Source organism: Tenrec ecaudatus, chromosome 8 (assembly GCF_050624435.1).
Source record: "Tenrec ecaudatus isolate mTenEca1 chromosome 8, mTenEca1.hap1, whole genome shotgun sequence".
Taxonomy (NCBI): domain Eukaryota; kingdom Metazoa; phylum Chordata; class Mammalia; order Afrosoricida; family Tenrecidae; genus Tenrec; species Tenrec ecaudatus.
Genome location: NC_134537.1, coordinates 73,177,358 through 73,194,759, shown reverse-complemented (window position 1 = coordinate 73,194,759; position 17,402 = coordinate 73,177,358). Strand labels below are relative to the sequence as shown.

General features: G+C 35.4%; 1 pseudogene; it reads right to left on the bottom strand.

Moving 5' to 3' along the window:
* LOC142455433 (quinone oxidoreductase-like protein 1) overlaps positions 1-17,102 on the bottom strand; it is a 47,150-nt pseudogene extending 30,048 nt beyond the window's left edge.
* Between the last annotated feature and the right edge of the window lie 300 nt (positions 17,103-17,402).

Below are 17,402 nucleotides of genomic sequence, written 5' to 3'. Positions count from 1 at the left end.
CCACTGATACAATATGTGGCCTTAGCCATCAATCTAGGAACATTTGTCACACTTTTGACCTTCTGTCAGCCGTTGTCACTAAGCTGCATGGTTTCTGAAAAATCCAACAGAAGATTTCACCCCCTGCGCTCAAAAATATACATTAATCACATTCATTTTTGCCATTTCAAAAAGGTATAACTAAAGACAACCACGAATTAAAATAAGCAAAACTTATGTTCTTTCTGAAAACAACCCAGTAAATTGCATGGCCACATCTGACCTCTAGCTAGCCAAAGCAGAAAAACACCATGAGGCAGAGGTCAAGCAAGCCTCCATTCTCAACCATCATGATTTGTTTCTCTACACCCCACTCACAAGGAACCGTAATGTATTAGTCCAGGTTGACTAGAGAATCAAATCCATAAACACTTATATATTTGTATAAGGGAGTTTTATATCAAAAAAGCAATTGTATATTAAAAAAACACCCCAGCCTAGTGCAGATCAAGTCCATAAGTCTGATATTAACCCATATGTCCGATACTAGTTCCTAAGTTCCTCTTCAACCTCGTGCAGCACATTCAATGATGGTGAATGCAGGAAGATCATAGGCCCTTGGGTGGAAAGTCTTGTGGATCCAGTGGCAATGGAAGCATCTCCAGGGCTCTGGCTGCCATCAACATGGCTTCATGTGGCTAGTCAACAGGAAGGTGGAGCAGCGAGAATGTGTGTCTCACCTCCATGGAGGAAGACAGGAGTTCCAGAATCCTCAGAAGGCCATGCCTATGACCTGATTAACAGGCTAGAATCCACCTCTTCTTCAAGTTGACACATTATGTACCTGCCACAGAATGCTATAGAGACTATACCTAAGTGGGACAATGGGAACTATAATGGAAAATCAGATCCAACATCTCTTCTGCTCGTGTGCATGTGCATGCCCCATTTTCCCAACTGATTTCACTTACAAACATCACTTACATGATGTTCAAATATAAAATTATTAAATATTTCAAGACGCTGACAATAGAGATTAAACCAAGCATGGCAGATTTTTGGAGGGAGAGAAAAGGTGCTTTGCGACATTACTGATCCCAAACTCTTCAAAGCAGTCTTATATCTTTGAAGTAGATAAAATTGCCATTCTCATTGTACTTTGGGGAAAGGGGAGCAGAAACGTGACGAAGTCAACTTTATAGCCCATACAAATTTTAATCTGCAAATGCGGGAATGCAAGAAGTATATTTTTGCATACATTTTTACTAAAATAAAATCTGATTCTGAATTTCCTTTTGTGAGATTCAATGTCAGTTTATTATGGGGTTGTTACAATTCAAAAAATAATAATAAGTCACAGTAAATAGGGGTGGGGATGTTAACCTCCTACACATAACGAATAATTCTAGTTGTTCTTTAAAGCCTATAAGTAATGCAGACCTGCTGCCACCTTGATTTTAAACCAGTATATTCCACATCAGAAATTTTGACTCTCAGAATTTCAGGATAATAATGTTGCATTGTTTTAAGCTGTGATATTTCTTCTTACAGTACCCAAAAAAGCCAATGCATTATCCTTTAAGGTTTTATAAAATTTATGGGTTTAATCTTCAATATATACCTGTTGTCTGCATTCAATTTGGCATTTAAAAAGACCAATGCTGTATTTTTTGTTTTTCTGTTCCTTTTGATTTGTTTGATTTCATTGAGACAGATCTTTTTAATTTTCTTATTTATTTTTGACTCAATTTTGGTAAATGTTTTTGTTTTAATATCACATTTCTTTTTAAAAAGTCATTGGTATAAATTATTGTTTTCTATGTATAATATAAATATCTTTGTCACATATATTTACTTACTGTGGTTTGAGTGAAAGAGATAATTTGTTATTCATTCAATAATTTATACACACTATGTGTGTGCAGGACCCAGAGAAAGAAAGAGATGGACACAGGTATTGTTTGAGTTTCCCTTAATATAATAGCATTATTCCCACTTCCTTCATGGGTCCTGTTTCCATTTGTCTTTCTTGACTTTTCCTGCCTTCTGAGCTTGGTTTTTTGACAAATGCTGCCCTTCCAGTCTCATGTGGTTGAAATAGAGAGGGGTACATTGCTCCCTGGTATCATTCGTCTTAGAGGCCTATCCGTTGTTTGGAGGAAAGTTGATCACCAGGGGTAAGTTCAGTACAAAGCTTGAGAGATGTCTGCGGGCAACAGTGTAAGGAGTTTCATCAATCTATTTCACACTAGCAAAACTGGCATTTGTTCTACATTACTCTTCTCTTCTTTCTGGTCAGAGCCTTACATTATGATTCCTTACATTATGAAATACTTTGGTAGTGGTACCAGTGAATTCTGATCTCAGACTAGTGGACAATGTGGCTCATTACTGTAAATTCATTATTTCTTTTAGTCTTTGATTTTTTTTTCACCTCTCTGCTCTGACAAGGAGAGGCCAAAGTTTCATTTTTTTGGATTATCACTCAAAAGACTTTAAGACCCTAGTAGTTGCTACTAACAAAAGTAAAATGTAGAATATTAACTTTCTAGAATATGTTATGGCAATTTGTTAATGAATATGGGCATATATTTATATGTTTGTTGGCCACTGATAACTCATTGATGATATATCTGTTCATGTCCTCCACCTGTTTTTTAAATTGTATTGTTTGTGTTTTTTCCCTGAGGTGTTGATATTTTCTATAAATTTTAGAGATTAGTCCCTGGTCAAATATATAATTGTCAGTCCCTCTTTCTAAAGAGCATTTACTCCTTTCTAAAGAGCATTTACTCACTTACCGTCCTCAAGTCTATTCTAACTTAGAGCAACATTATAAGATAGAGTAGATGTACAAAACTGTAAAACTTGTGGGAGTAGAAACCATCATCTCTTTCACAAAAGATTAAGAAACTACTTTCCATTTAAAGAATTCCAGCTCTGTGGAAGGTCAGCTATACATAGTTTGTTGGATTTGCTTCCTAGTTTTGTTCTATTAGTCTGTGAATCTTTGCTTCTATGGGACCTGGCCATTTTGACTACTGTTCCTTGCAGTAGGTTTTGAGATCAAGAAGTGTGAAAACATCTACACTGTTCATCTTTAATAGTACTTTGCTTATCAATGCTCTTTTTCTTTCTATATACAGTTGACATTCGCTTTTTTATTTACTTAAGAATGATGGTGAAATGTGGATCAGGATTGCACTATTTGCAATATTTACATTTTCAAAATGTCAAGTCTTCCTATCCATAATCATAATATCTTTTTTCATTTCTTGGGGTCTTTTGATTTCTTGTAGTAGTGTTTTTGTAGTTTTCTTTGTGTAAGCCTTTTGCATCTCTGAATTTATTCCTAACTATTTCATTCTTTGAATAACAGATGTGAATTATAATTTCCTGGTTTCCTTTTCAGAGTTCTCTTTATCAATGTGGAAGAATCCTGTTGATTTTTTTTTGTCTTGGTCTTGTACCCTGCCACTATGCCAAATATTTTTAATCATTGCAGTAGCTTTCTTGTTGGGTCTTTTGGATTTTCTATAAATAGGATTATGCCATCTACAAAAAGGAAATAACTTTACTTCTTCGTTACCAATTTTGATATATTTTCTTTTCCTTTGTTTTCTAAAGCCTTTGGCTAGAGCTTCTAGCACCATATTGAACTGAAGTAGTGATAAAAAGGATCCTAGGAGTTCTGGGAAGATGGTGTCAATGTAGGATCTCCCTGCATGAGGAGCTCATTTTTACATGTTGATGGGGGCCCTTTGCATGCATTATTTGTATTTTTGTCTTTATACTGTTATGATTTTATCCTTACCACATAGTTTGATTTTGTTTTTATTGTTTTCTGTTGGGTCTCCCAGCTGTGAAGCAACAGAAGAATGGATGCATAATGATAATAACTGATACAAGAAGATATAGGGAATACAGGGGTGAGGAGTAGGTGATAGGGAAGGAAAGGGGATTTGTGGAATAAATAATGAAGGCTGGAGGGAGGAGGGAGCACTAGAACAGATCATGATTGCACAACTCATTTTGAAGGTGATGTATTATTCTGGGTAGACTAGAAAAACAAATTCATAGACACTCATATGTGTATAAGAAAGAGTCTTATATACAAGAGCAATTGAATATTGGGAAAACATCCCCACCCGGTCAAGATCAAGTCCATAAGTCCAAATTTAGCGCATATGTCCCATACCAATCTATAAATTCCTCTTCCGACTCACAAAACACATGCAATGATGCCAAATGCAGGAAGATCGCAGGCCAGTGGGTTGGAAACTTTCTGGATCCAGTAGCAGTAGGGTCATATCAGTGCTGGCATGGGTCTCCACATGGCTCCTCCAGGTCAGGGCTCTGGCTGTATCACCGTAGCTCCATCAGGCCCATTGTCAGTACTGTCTTGTAGGGAGTAAGCCTGTGTTCCACCTCCAGCAAGCTACTTATCTCCTTAGTGACTCCAAAAGAGGTCATCAACTGCAACCTGATTGACAGGCTAATCTCCACACATTCACTCTTAATCCTCTCAAATTGACAACAGATTATATAACTACCACAGGTGATTTATCCCTTGGTGGGGTGTGTGCAGGAATGCTCTAAAATTGATGTGCTAATGATTGTGCAATTTTCCTTGATATAATTTAACTATTGAATTGTATAATATGTAAATTATGTGCTAATAAAACTACTAAAAAAGTATAATCCAGTTTCCCTTCAAAAGGGAAATGCTTTTAGTCTCTGACTATCAAGAATAAGAATGACCATTAGGTTTGTGTATATACCTTGATTATGTTGAGGAATTTTTTTTCATTCCTAATTTGATGAATATTTCTATGATATGGGTGCTCAATCTTCTGAAATATTTTTGCATCAGTTCAGGTGATCATATGGCTCTTTTTCTTTTATTTATATTGTGGTTTACGTTGATTATGTAATGTTGAACCACCGTGCATATGTGGTATGAATCTCAACTGGCCATAGTATATTATATTCTTGATATGATATTGGGTTTTATTGACTATGTTTTTCGTGAGAATTTTTGAGTCTTCAATCTTGAAGGGCATTGAAAATAATTCCCTTTTTTTGGTGGTGCTTATGCATAGGTTTTATATGAGGGTTATGCTTGATTCACACAATACATTCAAGAATATTCTGCCTTTGTCTATATCCTGGAACAATTTGAGTAGAATTGGTGACAACACTTCCCATAATATTTGGTAAAACTTTTTCACTGAAGGCTTAGAGTCAGGTTTTTTTGTTAATTTGATATTTTAATAACCTTTTATGACATTTTTCCCTATTGTAGTTGGTTTGTTCAAATTTTGTACTTCAGTTTCTTAATTTATGTAGTGCTGTGTTTTTATATATGTACTCACTTCTAATTTTTCAAAAAATGTATGATCCAATTCTTAGTAATATTCTGTTTATATCCCTTTTGTTTCAGTTGATTTTTAGTAACATCACTGATTTCACTTCTTACTTGTGTTATTTGCAACTTCTTTTACTTTGTTGGATTTCCTATTTGTTTGTCAATTTTATTGTTCCTCTCAAAGAACCAGCTTCTTCTCTTGAATCTTTCTCTTGTTTTTCTGCTCTGTTTCACTTATTTCTGTTTTAATCATTATTTTTTATCTTTCTTTTAGCAATTAGAGCTTTTTTTTGGTTGTTGTTCCTTTGTTTCTACTTTTTGCTGTTCTGTTTATAATTGTAGGGATTTGGGGGTTACGGGTTGATTTGGGGATTTTTGTTAAATTATAATCTATGATTTCATTATATAAATTGTCTTCTATGTACTAATTTGACTATCCTTAAGTTGAATTGTTATGTGATTCTAGGAATATTTTCCTGTTTATCTTTTTAATAACCCATATATTTTTATTTTATTTATTTATTATTTTTTAATTAAAATGTCATTTTACTGGGGGCTCTTTACAACTCTTGCAACAATCCATACATCAAGTGTATCAAACATATTTGTACATATGTTGCCATCATTCTTTTCTAGACATTTACTTTCTTTTTAATCATTTTATTAGAAGCTCATACAACTCTTATCACAATCCATACATACATCAATTATATAAAGTACATCTGTACATTCATTGCCCTCATCATTTGCTTTCAACTTAAGTCCCTGGCATCAGCTCCTCATTTTCCCCCTCCCTCCCTGCACACCCTCTGTGATAGTTGATTGTGTCATCCTGGCCGATAAACACAAGTAGGACTAATTGAAGGGCGGAGAGATAAATGGCTCCATGAGCCTCGCCTTGCTAGTTCTGTGTCTCAATTTAAAGGGTACACTACCTGTGGGACGCCTAGCTTGTGGACTGTGTCACTGTAAGTTAAGGTCCCTTTAAGCCCACACGATTGTAATGTTCCATCTCTGGAGCTGGGGTCTGACAGTTGGTGACAGATGGTGTTTGTTGTTTGCTGCCTGGGTATATATAGCCCAGCTCTTTCTACAGAAAAGGAACTGGCAGCTCTCAAGGCTTAAAGGACTGATAGTGTCTCACTGCTTTATAATTTAACTGTTAATTTCTTGTATTATCTATCTGTATATAATTTAACGGTTCATTTCTTGTGTTATATGTTTATCTTTATGTATACATATAATACTAGCAATCTGATTTTGTCTCTCTAGAGAACCCTGTCTAACACACCCTCCCTCATGTACCCTTGATAATTTATAAATTATTATTTTGTCATAGTTTACACTGTGTGACATCTCCCTTCACCCACTTTTCTGTTGTCCATCCCTAGACAGGAATATGTAGATCCTTTTAATCAGTTACTCCTTTCCACCACCACCCCTCCATCCAACCCATATCTTTATCAAATGAAATAAAAATGTCATAATTTTTAAGAAGGCTGACATTCAATTTTCATCTGTCTTACCCTTGTTTTTATTATTGTTTTTCTAATTTGAGTCTAGCCACTAACACCCATAGACCTGGTTCAAAGCGCAGGTTGACTGGTCTGAAGTTCATGACCTACCACAAGTGGACCGTGGTTGTTGAGAATTTATGAAGGGGCCATGGTCTAAAGGCCAGGTGACCAATGGGCACCCTAGTGAGGCTAGTTGAGGCAGCCCTCATTGAGTTGAACAGAACCTGATCAGATAAAGAGAAGATTTTTGAGCCTGGGAACTGGTGCATATTGCTACTCACTTTATGGATGGCCTGTCCTGATTTAACTTTGCTTGTGGATGGCTCTCCACAAGGTTCCAACTTGAATGAAGATTCTTCACATCAAAGAATATGATTATCTCCTCAGAGAACTGGGTTGATGTAGGTGGGCAGTATAGAAATTGGATTCCCAAAATGGGGTGGGTAAAGGCATGAAGTGGCTGGCTTACAAACTTTCAAAGGTGGGGGAATATGTTCATAGAATTGTGGGGTAGGTGTTCAGGTAAATATAGAATATTTTTGTTTTGTTCACTTACAGAATGTTATGTTTAAATGGGGGGTGTACATTTTAAAATTGTATGCATTTTAGTTTTATCCTGTTAAGTACCGATATGATTTTATTAGAGTTTGTTTGAAAATTATATTTGGCTAAAGAGTTGTGTGACAGTGTCAAGTTGACAAGGGGTGGTCTGAGGCAGTTACATAATCTGATGCCAACTTGAGATTTAAGAGTTTAGCCTGTCAATCAGGTCGCTGCTTCATGACCTCATTTAGAGGTGCTAGGAAGATAAATAGCTTTCTGGAGGCAGGACACCCCACTCTGCTCACTATTCATGATAACAAGGCACATGGAGCTATGCTAGAGCCCTGGAGGTGGAGGAACCACATGGAGACCTACACCAGAGATGCTTCCACCACCACTGAATCCACAAGACTGTCCACCCACTGGCCTGTGATCTTCCTGAATTTGGCATCAATTACTGTGTTTTATGAGTCTGAAGAGGAATTTGTAGATTGGTATCAGACACATGGGCTATTATCGGCCTTATGGACTTGATCTGGACTGGACTGGGATGTTTTCTTAATGTACATTTTCTCTTTGACACCAAGTTCTCTCTTACACACATATGAGTCTCCCTAGGTTTGTTTCTCTAGTCTACCCAGACTAATACATATTTTTATCATATGGTGGCTTGAAACATTGCTTTAAAGTATTTTTATGCTTTTAATTTATTCATTCTTGTTCCATGTCCTAACATATGGTATATTCTTGACCATGATCCACATGTGCTCAGAAAACAAAATGTATATTGTCTCTTGTTGGGTAGAGAGTTTTATATATCTGTGACATCAACTTTGTTGATTGTGCTGTTTATATATTCTGTATCGCTACAGAGTTCCTAGTTCTATCCTTCATTTAAAATGTTGTGTTAAAGTCTCCTACTATGTATTATGTAGGTTTCCATTTCCCTTCTCAATTTTATTGAAATATTATTTACTTATTTTGAAATGCTTCCATTGGGTGCATAGATATTTCTTATTTTGGGTTTTTTTTTTTTACTCATTTGGTATTGACCCTGTAATCATTATGTACCACCCTAACATCTTATGCTAACTTTTTGTCTTAAAATCAATTTTTTTGTTGATTTTCTTTCTTGTACACTTAGCACTTTTTGTAAGATTGAATGGGTTTTTACAAACTCTTAATTTTTATTCATCTGCAATTTACCTACAGTAATTTAGCCATAACATTTGAGAGTAAGTTTTTCCTGTTTATATAATTCTTGATTGGGTTTCTTTTTTCTTCAGGATTGTGTTGATGTCATCCTATTGCCTTTTTATCCAAGCATTTCTTGGATTTTTTTGGTCAAAAAATGAGGCTTTATTTTAGAGGCTTTCCTTTATAGGTAGCATTTTGTTTACCTTTAGCTGCTAACAAGATTATTTTTCCTTAGTTTTAAAAAGTTTGCTAAGATCTGTCTGGATAATTTTTGTTAGAAATTCCTTAATCAATTTGGTTAATTGTGTATTTTTTTTCTTGAATCAAAATTTTCAGAGGTGTATTCATCAATTTTTTGAAGTACTTTATGATTTTTGTATTATTGAATAGTATGGTGTTTTATAGATTCTACTTTGGTGTATTATATTCTACATTTTATTTTATAATTGTTTTATTTCATTATTGTTCTTATTACTGTGCTGAAAACTCACCGCTATTGAGTTCACTCTGACTCATAGCAGCTCTGTAGGCCGGAGTAGGATTGCTCCTGTGGGTTTCTGAGACTGTAACTTTGTATGGGAGTAGAAAGTCTCATCTTTCTCCCAGGGTGGTTTTGAACTGTGATCGTGTGATTAGCAGCCCAATGTGGTACCTCTATGCCACCAGGGCTTTTGTTATTATTCCTTTCTTATATTTTTCCCTTAGGTTCATTTTACTACCAATTAACCTTTTTGAGGTTGATTGTAGTCTTTTAACTTATAATGGTAACCACTTATACAATAAAAGAATGTACTCATTCCTGACTAGTAGAGAGTAAAACAGAATAATAACATGGTCATTGACCATATTAACAAAAGAAATGATGTTTAAAATTAACAAAAATTAGTATTCAAACTCAATGTAGGTTAGGTATCCATTTTTAAAGATTTTTATTGGGGGCTCTTACACATCTTATCACAATCCATACATTCATCCAGTGTGTCAAGCACATTTGCACATATGCCACCATCATCTTCAGAGCATTCTTTTCCTATTTGAGCCCCTGATTTCACCTCCCCGCATGACCTCCCTCATAAACTCTTGATAAGTTGTAGATTATTATTTCCATATCTTATGTCATCTTTTGTCACCCCTCACCCACTTTGCTGTTATTTGTCCCCCTGGGAGGGGGATCTAGGTTCATACTTGTGATTGATTCTCCCTGTCTCCCCCCACCATCCCGTAATCCACCTGGCATCTCTTACTTTCATTGTTATCTCTGAGGGTTTATCTATCCTGAATTCCATGTGTTGCGGACTCTTACTTGTAGCAATGTGCATGTTCTGGTCTAATCTGATTTGTAAGGTAGAATTGAGGTCATGATAATGGGGTAAAGAAGCACCAAAGAACTAGAGGAAAGTTGTGTGTTTCATCGGTGTTATACTGTACCCAGAGCTTCAGATTCAATGCTGTCTTTTGAAATAAAATTTTCAGGGTGGGGGGCAGGTGTCCACTTAGTGTTTGGGATTGGGGCTGGCCCCCCAGACCTCTCCACTGGTTCCCTACTCCATGCCTGTAAATGTTTATAAGAGTAGATAGACTCAACTTTCTTTCTACTGTGGTAGTGTTGGTGGGTTTGAATTGCCAATTTTGTACAGAGCAATTCACTGCTTACCTGACAGCAGGACAAGGGCACAGGAATTATCCATTGATCCCCTGCAGTTACATGTACCTAACAGTTTGCTAAATCCATAGCTAGGATTACAATTATAAGATGTGGTTAAAGCAAAACTTATATTAAGGATATCAACGTGGATTTTTTTTTACAGAAATAATTAATTTATAGGTGGCGTTGCCTTCCATCTGGTGGATTATCTCAAGGAGATGCTAACAGCTCTCTGGTGGCAGCAATGGCAGATACTCTATATAATAACTTCATCATCTCAATAATGGAAGCACTGACCTGGGAACTACTGATTGATGAAGACCTGAATCAAGGACTGTTTCTTTTATAGAACTGGTGCAATCTCACCTTTTGAAAATTTGTTGGCTTGATGTTTTCTATTATTTAAACCCAAATGATTGCTAAATTAATATGCACAGAGCATAATTTAGAATTGTTTTCCTTTGTTATTTAACTGTATTATGGACCTTTATAATTATTATATAAATGTTAAATATTTTGAGACGTGAAAATTTGTTTTTACAAAATCATCTATGAGAGCTGTTTGACAGCAATGTAATTCTGCCACGGTTTTGATAAGTCACACCTTTGTAAATTTTGGTGGCTCAATCATGTGGCCTTGACATGAAAGGATAAATGTTCCCCTTGAAAATAACACTAAAACTTAGGGCTGACCCCTATTTATTTCTGCCTTGCAGAGAAAATTTGAGTGAATGTTCAATAAGTACTTACATTTCAACATTGCTGAAAGTGATGTTTACAGGAAAGAAGGATTCCTTGCCCATTTCATATAAAACAACCTAAATGTGAGACTGTGCTGGTGAAGGCAGATTACTTAACCTCTTTCTCCCAGATCATATATCTTTACTAAAGTCAAGCAGTGATCACATAAAGGTTAGTAAGACACAGTGGATCCCTTTCACTACTTTATGTCTCAGTGCGAAATGAAAAGCTCCGAGACATCTACTATGATCATCACAGGCAAACATGACAAAGTGCTTTCATTATCTGGCTGCTTAGCAAATGGTCCATATCAAGTAGTACAATAAGTCTTTTGCTAAAGAAAGGTCCTTGTTATAGTAGTAAAAATAAAATATCACTATACATCATTGCTGTTGCCTTTTGAAATTGTCATTACTGGGAGTATTATTTTTATATGCGTAAAAGTAATTTGTAGATTATACAAATGTAATCTACAAATACGCATGTACATTTCATTTTTATTTGTTAATCTATGTCTTAAGAATTCCTGATGGTGAGGCTATTTCAATCTATACTTGAGCAGTGGTCACAAAATATTAATGAGCATCACCATGTTTAAGTATGCCAGATACCAGAGAAACAAGCAAGCACATTCCTATCATTTTTAAGTTCTACATAACCTGCATCATTCAGTACAGGAAAATTGACCTTCATAGTTTGTTCATCAGGTCACCATTTATTCCTATTTCCTGTCAATTCCCACCATTACTGACCTAGGCCAGGCCACCATGCTATGTCCCAATTAGCATGTAACCATTTATGAACCAATCTGGTGAATTATTTTTATTCCCTTCAATAGCTCTTTTTTATTGCTGAGACAGAAATTTTGCTGAATTTAAATTCTGTTTTGTCACTCAATGGCTCTTCGTTGCCAATCAATTTGCATTTCTTTTTATTTGTTCATAATATTTTATTTTCATGTTCAAGTTCTGTCTTCACACTGGATTGTGATCCCCAATAGGAGAGAAATTATCATCTGTATCTCATTTACAATTTTAGTCACAAAAACCAGTCAAGTACTTGAGGCATAGTTAGAGTGATGAGTGGGGCTAACAAATTAATAAATTGATTGTGAGCAGGTATCAAAAAGTCTAGTTAATATGATCATTATTAGAGTCCTATTTTGTTAAGTATAAAAAACTACATATGAATCACATATTTTATCACTTTATCCAATCTCTTCTCTCCAGTTGAATACGAACTTCATGATGATAGCAATTAGACTTACTTCATGGATAAATAGCTGTGCTCCATGATATGTTTGGGCTTTGTGTGTAGAGGGGTTTCTCCTTTTGTTCTGGTGTGCATCTATCAAGAGACTCAGAGGAGACTGAAACATGCAAGTGGCCAGCAGAAGATATATAGCAACATATGTATTGGCTTATGGGGGATTCCTCCACTGAAAGAAGCTTCTCAGAGAGGTCCACAGCACAGTAACTCAGGGAACTCCCCTGGTGGACCATGACTCCACCGTCTACAATGAGAACTGTATCTCTACCCTGGGAAGTGATGCTTCTAGAATTATTTGTTCTTTGGATGCCCTTCTATAGGTATTGGCTGGTCCCTGAATGGCTTTCTGTCCATTGATTCAACCTTGCGCAGATGACTCTGTGGTAATTTGTCTTTTGATTTGCTCTGATCAATATAATGCTGTTGAAGTTTAGCAAAGCCCAAACCACATATACCAATTGTCTTTGACTCTACCATGAGACCCAAATTTAGGACAATGTGAGAGGAATGCACACATGAAAATTGAGTAAAACTCGATCAGAGTGGAGTAAAACTAAATCTACCAGTTTCCTTTTGGAAGAAAATTGAAAGACTGCATTGATATTTTGCAAGCTAGTGTGCAGAAGACTGCGTGTGTCATGTAAAAGTAGGGTTTTAAATATTCTTTAAGGTATTCAGATGACTAAACTGATTAAGTGATCCCTACCCTTGGAATATAGGAATCATTCCCTGACAAATTCTATTTAGGTTAGAACCATCTGTTATAGACTAGACCCAAGTGTAATTCTCCTTCATAGAACTCGTTGCCCTGTATATTACATATAGAGGGTTTTTTGAAGAGGTCTTTAAAAATCGTTGAGAAATTCCATTTTCACAGATTGATTAATGTTTAATTAATCAATTAAGGAATTTAAAATGTTTAAACATTTAAAATAATTCAAAATTAAATTAAAATATTACTTAAAATAATTAAATATTAAATTAAAATATTATTTTTAAGAAAAAACCTTATTTATAACTATGAACCACTCATTTACTTTTTAAATCTATAGAAGGAATTATAGGTCTAAGGGTATTGCATTTTTAATTATGTTTATTACATGTTTATATTTAATATAACATTTTAGATATAAGTTACATATTCTTCAGGGGGAGACATTAAATAAATGATAGCAGATGCACACAATAAGTATTAAGCAGGCACTGAAATTTGCAGTTACCCTTCCTGAATGGATACTGAAACGCCTCAGAGATGTATATTGTGAAAGGAATATAGACAGACATAGATGAAAACATGGAATCTGAGAGATGAAAACATGAGAGATTAAATACATATATACATATTAAATATATATGTATCCTACTATTCTTATAAAAATAAAATGCATACTTTACCTGCATATCTGAAACTCTTCCTGGTACATGACCAGAAGCAGATGTAATCAGCACAGTAGTGAGCTGGAAGAGGCGCTGTGACACTGGTGACACTGGGCTTCCATTGTTTCTTTACGTCTAAGTAAACTTTACTTTTAAAGCATGTAATCATTTTGAATGTCATGAAAGAGGATAAAGCACAAACAAAATTCTAATTGAATTGTGGTACATAACTGGCATGCTAATCTATGAAAAGCCCACAATAGTATTTATGAATCCTCTATATTAAAACTCTTGTATATTATAAATGTTATCTTAATGATACTTTAGATTCAATCACAATGACGTTTTTGCATTTGAGTATCTTAAAAGTCAATGAAGACTCTTGTAATTAGTTGAAAATCTGTGATAGCATAAGTACAAGAAACTGTAATGTGAAACTAGAACAGAAATAGAAAAGAAACTGGAACAGAAAAACTGGAGAATAATAAGCAAGAGAAAATAAAGATAAAATTGGAAAGTGCCGTAGCTTGGAAAGTGTGCAGGATGTTGTATGTATCACTGCTAACCATGGAACTGGCATGCCTTTGGATGGTGACCAAAAAAGGAAAATAATGAGCATTATCAATTGTAGTAGAAACAGTGACCATCTTGTTTCACAGAAAATAATTCTTATAAAAATAACTTAAGGATGAAGAACAAAATAAAATCCTCTCATTAAAGTACAATATAGTAGGAGAGTAAGTTAAAAAGTATTCTTACTAGGGTTCTACTTCAAACATAAACAGGCTTATTCCAATTAAAACGTGTTTACACGTGTCTCTCCAGTTGGTGGGTGGCTACAGACAAGTTCCCTTAGCAAAACTGTCATTCTGGTCTTGGTAGGTTGTGCTTAAAAAAAAGACTCAAGAAAAACCCGATTCTACTGATCTAATTAAAGTTGAGGTAGAAAGGTCAGCCTGGAGCATATGGTAACAGTTTCAGGGAATTCTGAAGGGCTAATCCTGATAGAATTTCTTGATAAACACAGGATGATTATGAGGGATTATTTTTAAAATTTAAGAACATTGAAAGCTGCATTTGAGAGAAATAGTCGAAGAAAACTGCTCTCAGGAATGTTTGCTTGTTTGTTTCCATCATGAAAATGCACCTGTTCATTCTTTGTTGTCCTACAGGAATTTCAGTGAGAAACTTTATTCCATCCATCCTAAAGCACCTCTATTTCCAATTCTTAACTTTCTTGCATTTCCAAGATTTAAATGAACATTTAGAAGGAACACACTTTGAGTCCTGCAATGACGCTGAAACGGCCATTTCTGAGGCAACCCAGATTGAAGAGTGCGGGATTCTTTGAGGAAGGGGTTAGAGAGATGGAAATAAGTCTTCAGAAGTGTGGAGACCTAAAAGGACAAATAATTTCATGTTTTGATATTTTTGCTTGAAAGTTTCTTTAATTTTTTAGAAATGTTTTATGCTCTCATATGTATCAAAGTAAAAGAAATGCTAACTCCTTTATATTACTCCATAAACCATAAGATATTTGTGTGTGAACCTTTTGCAAATTAAATAATGACATTTCTTTGGTTTTCAAATTGTGATTGGAATAAATAATGCTTATTGAGCATTTATGATGTGTTATAAACTGTTTAAACCTTTACATGTATTAAGCAACGATTGAGGCTTTTCAAGGTGTAAACAAATCACTAATTTGTTCTCTTCCAAAGCTCCAATCCAGTGAGGTAAGCAAAAAGAAATTAAAATCTCTAGACCTGAAATGGAAATCTAACTCACAATTCTACCTGAGTGATTTAAATGACATTGCATAGAAGTAATTGCCTTCAAAATGATATTTTGCTATTTAAGAGGATAATTTCCATTATTTATCAGTTGACCTTTTTATTTCATTGTGCATGAATTAGCTGTACAATATAATTGTGCATAAAATTCTAATTGATGACATCAAAGATGATAATGGCTCTATAATTCAGCAGAAATAAATTGTGATTTTATATGTTTTGTTATGCTGTATGTCAAATAAAGCAACATACTACATATTATATTCATTTTCCTCCTAAAGATGACCAGGAGCTCAGAGTCATCAAGTTAATTACAGGCAAGTAATCCCAGGCCCTCCTTATCAACCTACTAAATACACTGATAGTTGCTATTTGCAGTCTTTCATCAAGGCTCCCTTGCAGATTAGCTGGGTTCATAGTTGGCCTGCTAACAGCAAGGTCAGTAGTTCAAACCCAACAGCCACTCTATGGGCGAAAGACGGTGCTTTCTCCCATTTACGGTCTTGCAAATCTTTAAGAGCACTTCCCTTTGTCCTACAGGGTCACTGGGTGTTGGAATAATCACAATGGCAATTGTTTAATATGTCTCTCTTTAATTTTGTGCTTTGCAGATGCCCTGGGTATATTTTAGAATGCTTGGCAGACTTTTTTTTTTTTCACCTTTTGTCAAGACCCACTGCTCAAAGGAGAGTAAATTAGGAGTTTGGGAAAATACACGGACTCTGTGCAGCATCAGGATATCAATGTAAGCTTACTTAGTGTTTAATTGTATTGCTTTGTTTGAAAGAGCTTATTGTTTTCGTTGTTAGGAACCCGCAGGTCAGTTCAGACTCATAGCAAACTGCGTACAACAGACCCAGTGCTACCCAATTTGAAGCCATCTTCACAATCGTGTCTGAGCACATCACCACAGTCATTGTGTCTGAGCATCTCTGTTCAGGCCTTGCTCTTTGCCACGGGGTCTGTTTTCCCAAACAAGAAGTCGTCTCCCTCAGGAACTGATCTCTGCTGACACCATGTCAAAAGTAAGAGGAACAGAGTCCCATCACTCTTGCTCCAAAGGAACACTCTGGTGTACTTCCTCCAGACACATCTGCCGATTCTTCCGCAGCCCACGATGCGTTCAATATTCTCCAAGAAGACCATAATTGAAAGGCATCGGTTCTTCTCTGGGCTTCTGTAATAATTATTCTGTTTTGACAGGCATATGAAGACATTGAAAATGCCATGACTGTAGTCAGGTATACCTTAGTTCTCAATGTGATCTCTTCCTATTTCAACCCTTTAAAGAAGTTTCTTTGGAGTAGATTGCCCCAATTCAAAATAGTGATGTTACTTATTGGATAATTGTAAGTGTTTTTGTATTATTCACATTGGAGTTTAATCCACACTGAGGGATGTAGTCTTTGATATTTAGCAGTAAGTGCTTCCAATCCTCTTTCCTTCTAGAAATCATGGCTGTATTATCTGTTTATCGCAGATTGCTTACGATGCTGCAATGCTCTTTATATAATTCATTTTCTTATATGATTTGTTCAGCATATGGATTAAATAAACCTGGTGAAAAGATGACACTCACCTTGACCTGATTTTGAGCTATTCTCAATCCCCTTGTTCTTTTCAAATGATTGTCTATGTTCAGACATGACCACAATTAAGTTCTGAGAGTCCATTTTTTGGCAATGTATCCATAGTTTGTTATAATCCACATAGTTGAATGTCTTTGAAAAAAATTAATACAACACAGCAAAAATATTTCTAGTATTCTCTAATTTCAGTCAAGATCCATTTGACATCTGGATTGAATTTCTAGTAACTCCTTGTTGATGTAACTATTGTGACTATTTTAAAAGAATCTTCAGCAAAATTCTCCTTAACATGTTATGAAATGTTATTTGATAAGGTCTGCAATTTGTTGGGTTCCCTTTCCTTGGAATAAGTCAGTTGATTGGATGGATAGTTGTCTATCAAAT